This window comes from Papio anubis, chromosome 5 (genome assembly GCF_008728515.1).
Source record: "Papio anubis isolate 15944 chromosome 5, Panubis1.0, whole genome shotgun sequence".
Lineage (NCBI taxonomy): Eukaryota > Metazoa > Chordata > Mammalia > Primates > Cercopithecidae > Papio > Papio anubis.
This window is the reverse complement of record NC_044980.1, coordinates 172356297-172364114: the sequence shown is the minus strand read 5'-3', so window position 1 is coordinate 172364114 and position 7818 is coordinate 172356297.

Here is a 7818-nt window from a genome sequence, read left to right as displayed (position 1 = left end):
GTAACTAGCCATGGAGGCAGCTGTAGCTGCTGACCTGCTGCAGGCTGTGCTTCAGACCTGCAGTCATTTGGCCTCATCCTTCAGGCTGTGGTACTGGGGGAACCCGCCCCTGATAGTTAACGTGGGTTCTTTTCTATTTCCCTAAGCGTTGGCTGGTCTGAGAAATAAAGAGAAAGAGTACAAAAGAGAGAAATTTTAAAGCTGGGTGTCTGGGGGAGACATCACATGTCAGCAGGTTCCATGATGCCCCCTGAGCTGCAAAACCAGCAAGTTTTTATTAGCGATTTTCAAAAGGGGAGGGAGTGGACGAATAGGGTGTGGGTCACAGAGATCCCATGCTTCAAAGGCAATAAAATATCACAAAGCAAATGGAGGCAGGGCGAGATCACAGGACCATAGGACGGGGCAAAATTAAAATTGCTAATGAAGTTTTGGGCGTGCATTGCCATTGATAACATCTTATCAGGAGACAGGGTTTGAGAGCAGACAACCGGTCTGACCAAAATTTATTAGGTGGGAATTTCCTCGTCCTAATAAGCCTGGGAGCACTACAGGAGACCAGGGCTTACTTCATCCCTTCGCCTTCGACCATAAAAGACAGCCATCCCTAAAGTGGCCATTTCAGAGGCCTACCCTCAGGGGCCATTCTCTTTCTCAGGGATGTTCCTTGCTGAGAAAAATAATTCAGTGATATTTCTCCTATTTGCTTTTGAAAGAAGAAAACTATGGCTCTGTTCCGCCCGGCTCCGCGGCAGTCAGAGTTTAAGGTTATCCCCCGTGGGCCGGGCGCGGTGGCTCAAGCCTGTAATCCCAGCACTGGGAGGCCGAGACGGCGGATCCCGGCTGCCGAGATCAAGACCATCCTGGCTGCACGCCAGCCCCGCCTCAGCCAAACACACAAAAAATTGCGGTCCCAGCTACCGGGAGATGAGGCATAGAATGGAGCGGGAACCCGGAGCGGAGTTTATGGTGAGGCCGAGATCGGTCACTGCACCCAGCCCTTTGGCGATTGAGACGACTGCTCGTAAAAAAGGTTATCCCCTGAACATCGGTTGCCATCCTGTTCTTGAGATCTCGCGCTGTCACTCCAGGTTAGCGTGCAGTGGCTTGATCTCGCTTCACCGCAGCCTCCTGTTCCTACCATTCTCCGGGCCTCCGGAGTAGCTGGACTACAGGCTCGCCACTGCCTGGGGCGATATTTCTTAGTAGAGACGGGTTTCACTGCATAGCTGGTGATGGCTGCCCCACCTCCTGACTCCTCGTAAGATCCACTATTGCCTCCTGCCTCCCAGTGCCGGGGACTGATGGTGGCCTGGTCACCCCACCAGCTTCTCAACCCTGGTTCTTTCAAGCCCAGCTTCATTGTTCTAAACACACACGCTTACAAACAATCTGTGTGGGAACGCAAATTATCAGAGGCCTGAGGCAACATATAACCTCCTCAGCTTACGAAGATGACGGGATTAAGAGATTAAAGACAGGCACAGGAAATCACAAGGGTATTGATTGGGGAAGTGATAAGTGTCCATGAAATCTTCACGAGTTATGTTCAGAGACTGCAGTAAAGACAGGCATAAGAAAGTATAAAAGTATTAATTTGGGGAACTAATAAGTGTCCACGAAATCTTCACAATTTATGTTCTTCTGCCATGGCTTCAGCCAGTCTCTCCGCTCCGGGTCCCTGACTTCCCGCAACACTGCAGCTACATTTATACTGCACCTTTACATTTCTCTTTTTTTTTTTTTTTTTTTTTTTTTTGAGACAGAGTCTTGCTCTGCCACCCAGGCTGGAGTGCAGTGGCTGGCTCTCGGCTCACTGCAAGCTCCGCCTCCCCGGTTTGTGCCATTCTCCTGCCTCAGCGTCCCGAGTAGCTGGGACTACAGGCGCCCGCCACCTCGCCCGGCTAGTTTTTTTGTATTTTTTAGTAGAGACAGGGTTTCACCGTGTTAGCCAGGATGGTCTCGATCTCCTGACCTCGTGATCCGCCCGTCTCGGCCTCCCAAAGTGCTGGGATTACAGGCTTGAGCCACCGCGCCCGGCCCTACATTTCTCTTAACTACAAATGTGCCACGTAGTGTTTGCATGTGTAAGTTTTAACCAAAAAGACTTTTTTTTTTTTGAGATGGGAGTCTTGCTCTGTCCCCCAGATTGGAGTGCAATGGCGTGATCTCGGCTCACTGCAATCTCCGCCTTCCAGGTTCAAGTGATTCCCCTGCCTCAGCCTCCCAAATAGCTGGGATTACAGGCACCCACCACCACGCCCAGCTAATTCATATTTTTAGTAGAGACCGGGTTTCACCAGGTTGGCCAGGCTGGTCTCAAACTCCTAACCTCAGGTGACCCACCTGCCTCGGCCTCTCAAAGTACTGGGATTACAGGCATGAGCCACCGTGCCCGGCAAAGAAACTTTTTTTCTGAGACAGGGTCTTGCTATGTGCCCAGGCAGGAGTACAGTGGTGTGACCTTGGTTCACTGTAGCCTCAAACTCCTGGGCTCAAGTGATCCTCCTATCTCAGCCTCCCAAGTAGCTAGGACAATAGGCATGTGCCACCATATCAAGCTAATTGTAGAGATGAAGGTCTCACTATGTTTCCCAGGCTGGTCTGGAACTTCAAGTGATTCTCCCACCTCAGCCTCCCAACGTGTTGAGATTACACACGTAAGCCGCTGCACCTAAATTCTAACTTTCTGTAATAGATTTGTGTATATTTTATGGTAGTAAATGATAAAATAGACTAGTACCTATATACATTTTATGCGTCCATGATATACCTAGCTTTTTCTTAATTTGTTCAGTATCTCTAAGGCAACATGGTTCAGTTGTGAGTTTTTTCCAATTGTCACAAATTTCAAAAAAAATTTCCAATATATTTATTGAAAAAACTAGGCCGGGCGCGGTGGCTCAAGCCTGTAATCCCAGCACTTTGGGAGGCCGAGACGGGTGGATCACGAGGTCAGGAGATTGAGACCATCCTGGCTAACATGGTGAAACCCCATCTCTACTAAGAAATACAAAAAACTAGCCGGGCGAGGTGGCGGGCGCCTGTAGTCCCAGCTACTCGGGAGGCTGAGGCCGGAGAATGGCGTAAACCCAGGAGGCGGAGCTTGCAGTGAGCTGAGATCGGGCCACTGCACTCCAGCCTGGGCGACAGAGCAAGACTCTGTCTCTCAAAAAAAAAAAAAAAAAAAAAAAAACCCACGTGTAAGTGGCCCCAGGCAGTGGAGACCTGTGTTGTTCAGGGGTCAGTTGCATTTCCTCTCCCACACCCGCTTTGCTGGGCATTCAGTCCCTTCCTGCAGAGCTGTCACAGTTGCCTGAGTTGCTGTTCTCTTCCTTGTGGGCCATGGCTTCCTGGGAAGCTTCAGAGAGTTGAGCTGGCAGCTTACGGGCACTGCTTCCTGGGGGCTCTGCCAGAGTGCTGAGTCCTAGGTCATAGCAGAGCCCCTTATGGCCATGCCCTCAAATCTCAGGTACACTCCTGATCCCCACCACCAGCTCATCCTCTTTTTTCTCTGGCAGGCCCAGCACCCTCCTACTGACCTTCTTGGTCCAGGGGCCAGGAGGGGAGGTGAGCACAGATCCTAAGGAGAGGTGGCAGAGGCCTGTGCATGACCTTCAAATGAGAGCAAAGCACCGGCCCTTAACAGGGAGGAGCGGGCTTAGAGATTTTGGTGGGGGGTTGGGGGGGCAGGGCTGGGGCATCCAGGTTTTCTAGAGTTCTAGAGTATTGATCCAGATGTCCCCATCCCAGTGTAAGTGTCCCACATTCCTAACTAGGACAATGACCTTGGTATGGCAGACTTGGTAAGGTTGAAAGTTCTACCTTCTTGGAGCTCTGATGCCTTAATAACAACCCCGTGCCTGATCCCTTCAGCTTTGTCCACCCTCCTGCCTGGCCGCCAAGGAAGCCTCTAATGGATCTCACATTGAAGCCTCTAATGGATCTCACATTGTGCCTTTTCTAGTGATTAATCATGGTCAGCTTTTCATTATCTTTCTCTGAGGCATCACCTATAACCCCAGCAAAATCTCTCTCAAGGTCAGTCACTCCTCCACTTACACTTCCCAAAGGCCCAGGGTACTCTATTTCCTTCCGCAGTGTCCTGCCCGGTGTCACCATGGCGAACGTTTCACAGTTCCCCTTTACAGCTATCCCACTTGCCACTGGTGATGGGGTCATCGTGGCCAGCAGCGAGCCAGCTTACAGTCGGCTTCCTGGGACCACTCCCCACACCAACTCTCTCGAGCCAGGTGCCCCAAAGGCAGATTTCAAAGGGCATCAGCACCACTCATAAGGGAGCAAGGGCTGCTGGACTGGGCAAGTGAGAGGTGGAACTGAGAAGCGGATGCAGCAGAGGCCTCAGCCGACAGCACTGGTGCAGTGGAGCCAGGATGGCTCTTTGGAGATGTCCCAAATTGAGGCAAGGGGGTTGGGGTCTCCATACTCCCATATTGACAAGTCTCCAGACATGGGCTGCCCCTGGAAGAAGGCGTAACTTTGGGCAGCTCCCTTCCACTGAACACAACTCCCAGAAAGAGTCAGCTGTGAGCTGGCCGCAGCTCCTAACAATGAGTGTCCAACACTCCTGGAAATGAGTCTGTCCTGAAAGGTATCTGGAGTGTAGCAGTCTCCGTGACCGTCCACTCAGGCTGCTCCAGTCTCCCAGGTTTGGGACAGCCACAGAGAGGCTCCACGTACGGTTGGCAGTGGCACACTCAGGCTTAGACTCGCCCTGGTCTCCTGCTGTAGTGTTCCTATAATGCCACAGGTTTACTAAGAAGTGGACCCAGGGGAGGGGAATCCAGGATCAATTGGATAGAGTAGGTTAAATGCAAGGAATGACAGACAGCTGCAAAGTTTAAGGAAAGTGCCTGTTAATGCACAAGAAGAATCAAAAAGAAGTCACAGATTTATCTTTTTATGTTTTAAGGGACAGGGTTGGCTGGGTGTGGTGCCTCACGCCTGTAATCCTAACACTTTGGGAGGCTGAGGCAGGAGGCTCTTGTGAGCCCAGGAGTTTGAGACCAGCCTGGGCAACATAGTAAAACCCTCGCTCTACAAATTTTTTGTTTGTTTGTTTGTTTTTTTGAGACGGAGTCTCACTCTGTCACCCAGGCTGGAGTGCAGTGGCATGATCTTGGCTCACTGCAAGCTCCGCCTCCTGGGTTCACACCATTCTCCTGCCTCAGCCTCCCCAGCAGCTGGGACGACAGGCGCCCGCCACCATGCCAGGCTAATTTTTTTATATTTTTAGTAGAGATGGGGTTTCACCGTGTTAGCCAGGATGGTCTCGATCTCCTGACCTCATGATCCGCACACCTGGGCCTCCCAAAGTGCTGGGATTACAGGCGTGAGCCACTGCGCCCAGCCACAAAAATTTTTTTTTTTACTGAGGCAGGAGAATGGCATGAACCCGGGAGGCGGAGCTTGCAGTGAGCCAAGATCACACCACTGCACTCCAGCCTGGGAGACAGTGCAAGACTCTGTCTTTAAAAAAGAAAAAAAAAAATTTAATTAGCTTGGCATGGTGGTACAGGCCTGTAGCCCCAGCTACTTGGGAGGCTGAGGTGGGAGGAATGCTTGAGCTCAGGAGGTGCAGGCTGCAGTGAGCTATGATCATACCACTGCATTCTAGCCTGAGCAATTCATAGTGAGACCATCTCAAAAAAAAAAAAAAAAAAAAAAAGACAGTCTTGCTATGTTGCCTAGGCTGGAGTGCAGTGGCTATTCACAGGTGAAATCATAGCTCACTGCAGCCCCAAACTCCTGGCCTCAAGCAATCGTCTCTCTTTAGTCTCCTGTGTAGCTGAGGCTACAAGCAAATGCCACCATGCTCAGCAAGATTCAATTTTTTTCATTTTTCAGGCAATGTGTCACTCTGTCACCCAGGCTGGAACGTAGTGGTACCATCATGCTCACTGTGGCCTCGCCCTCCCAGTCTCAAGCAAGCCTCCCACCTCAGCCTCCCTAGTAGCTGCGACTACAGGAGTGTGTCACTACGCTCGGCTGATTTTTTTGTAGAGATGGGGTCTCACTATGTTGCCCAGAATTGTCCCAAACTACTGGACTCAAGCAATACTCCTGCCTTGGCCTTCCAAAGTGCTGGGATTATAGGCATGAGCCACTGCATCCTGCCAAGATTTAAATTTTTTACTACTTGGGGACTAGGACCTCCTTAGGCCTCTAGCTCTAGATAAGTTGGATGGCACTATCTATAGCTCTTGAAGATTCTACATGTGGTTGGACTCTGTCTCGTGTTACATAAAATAATCTGTTACTACAAGTATAGAACCAGCCTAAAACTTTAAAATTCATGATGAGAAATGATATCAGTAGTAATAAATCCAAAAGTAGTCAGCAAGCATTTGTCTCTGCTACATAAAATGTAGTTAGATCTTAACTTAGTAAGGACGCAAAATTTCAGTTTTTCGTCCTCAGTCTTGAAAAGTTCTGCTTTCCAGGCACAAAGAAAAGTGGAGGCCGCCCCATTGATCCCACATAGCAATCTAACACGGCCTGCTGCTTCTCACCACAGCCCACGTGGTCAGGGCTTGCTTAAGGTCGCCTGCCGTGTGGAAATCCTCAGAGTCAGTCCGTGCTGCAGCCCTGTCCCCAGCAGGCAGCTGCTGCATTTATGTGTTTTCGCAGCCAATGGCATCTAGTTCTTCCTAATGTATGTTACCCTTCCCAGAAGATTGACAGGGTGGTGGATCCTTGAATTCTGCCCTTGTGACGCTGGTTTCTGCTTTGGGTGGGAGTCTGAAGTTCTCTTTCCTAACTTCCATGAAATGGTTTTCATGCACTAGCTAAACTGCGGCTCAGCTTACGCAACCATGCAAAGAGGGTACTATCCATGAAGTGTAAGTAAAGCCAATCTGAAGGGTGGCCAGGACATTAACTGCTTGAAGGCAAAAGGGGGAAGAAAAGTCCAGTAAAGAAATTTTGTCACTACTCACCATTTCTTGTGCTGGCCAGGGCAGTGCCTGGAACACTTAAGTTCAGCCACTAGCTTTGGACCAAGTTCGCAGGTAGCTAACATCTTGTATCTTTCAACATCTTCAGAGCCACATTGCCAGCTCCAGGCATCAGCTGGCTGGCCTGCAGGGAGCATTATTGATCATGCCACCAACCATGGTGTGCCATCCAACTCCAGGGGCAAACAGGAGACCCTGGAGCTTGTCCTTGACTTACCTCGGGCATCTTCTGAGGCTGGACTGGGGAGGTGGGCAGAGGTTTCAGAACAGCACAGGCCTGCAATGCAGGCTTGCTGCAGCTCACAGGCACCTGGAGGATGGCAAGAGCCACCATCCTACTAAATGCAGTGGCATATTGCTTGCTTTTAAATATGTGTTTTTTTTTTGTTTTTTGTTTTGAAATAGAGTCTAGCTTTGTTGCCCAGGCTGGAATGCAGTGGCACAATCTTGGCTCACTGCATGCAATCTCTGCCTCTCAGGTTCAAGCCTGCCTCATTCTCCCAAGTAGCTGGGACTACAGGCGCATGCCAACACACCCAGCTAATTTTTGTATTTTTAGTAGAGACGGGGTTTCACCATGTTGGTCAGGCTGGTCTCGAACTCTTGACCTCCGGTGATCTGTCTGCCTGGGCCTCCCAAAGTGCTGGGATTACAAGCGTGAGCCACCACGCCTGGCCTGCTTTTAAATTTAACACATGTGCAGGCATCTGTTAACTTGCTCCTCAGCACTCCTCCCTCTTCCTGTTAACTGCACTTTTTCTTTTTTTGAGACAGGGTTTCTGCTGCCCAGGCTGCAGTGCAGTGGTATGATCTTGGCTCACTGAAGCCTCAACCTCCGGGG